Source organism: Dipodomys merriami, unplaced genomic scaffold, assembly GCF_024711535.1.
Source record: "Dipodomys merriami isolate MVZ:Mamm:240054 unplaced genomic scaffold, mDipMer1.0.p SCAF_1713, whole genome shotgun sequence".
NCBI lineage: Eukaryota > Metazoa > Chordata > Mammalia > Rodentia > Heteromyidae > Dipodomys > Dipodomys merriami.
Window position 1 is genome coordinate 19,333 of NW_027203064.1, and position 1,289 is coordinate 20,621.

Here is a 1,289-nt window from a genome sequence, read left to right on the forward strand (position 1 = left end):
TAGGATATTTACTGGAATCCTCTCTACATTTTCCCCTTTTCCTCCTCTTCATTCTCCAACCTTTCCTCCCTTCACCCTACTTTTGACTACCTATGACCCTATGATCCAGCAACTCTACTCCTGGGGATTTACCCAAAAGATTACAAACCAGGATATAATAAAGCTTTCAGCACAACCATGCTTAGTGAATCAGCCCAAATGCCCCTCAAGAGAGAAATTAATCAAGAAAATGATGAATATTGACCATTTGTAACTCTCATATCTCATTTTTTCTGCTGGTATCCCATTGACATTGTATAGTCTCTGTACTGCAGTGAGCAACACGTAGAAACTGAGGTAAAAGATTTTCAGTGTTATCTGTTAGCCATGGATTCCTTGATGTGAGTTCTCTGCTCACTCTCGTTGTCTGTTCATGCCGTTGAGTGCTAATAAAAATCACATGCATTTTTCTTCCTTTTCAATTCTTTCAAAGCCTAAAAAACTTTTTCTCTTTTGAGTAACTAATTTTAAAGAGAATATCACCATCTGCCACCTCTCCGTGGCCTTGAAATTAAATGTTCAAATGGGACAATGGCTTTTTGGTGGGAGAGGGGAATTTTGTATTCAGAGGGTTTTGTATTCAGAAGATCTGTGCTTTCTAGACAGGACTTAGGTAGTACAACAGCTAGCAGTCAACTCTTTTTGACATACTTCTAGACATTTTGTTTATTTGAGGTCTTGAGCTTTTTGCCCAGGGCTGATCCTAGATTGATTGAGACCTGGCTACCTATGCCTGCCACATAAGTAGCTAGGATTACACATGTGAACCATTATGGCCAGCTCATTTTTTTGAGATGGGTGTCTTAGCAGTTTTTTCTCTGGCCTGGCCTCAGACCATGATCCTGTTTTATTTCTGCTTCCCAATCAGGTGGTATTACAGATGTGGGATACTATACTTAATGCACTTGACACCTTCGTAACTAAAATTTCTTCTAAAATTCCAAGCAGGATGTAAGATTTTTCATACTCATTATATGTAACCATGAAGAATACTAAATAAGACATAATAAAGGGGTTATAATTTAGATTATTTTAGTCACAGTGATAAAAATATCTGAACACTTTTTAAAATTTTTTGGAAAGTAGTATCTTGTAGGACCAAATAATGCATCTAACTGTGTTCTCAAGCATCTTTTATTTAATAGGATTCCATCTACTTGGTGCCATTGGTGGTTCATCACTCCCAGGTGTTCTACAACCTCTATTCTCTCATAGAATTTGCTTTCAATATCATCTGTGAAGGTGTTCAG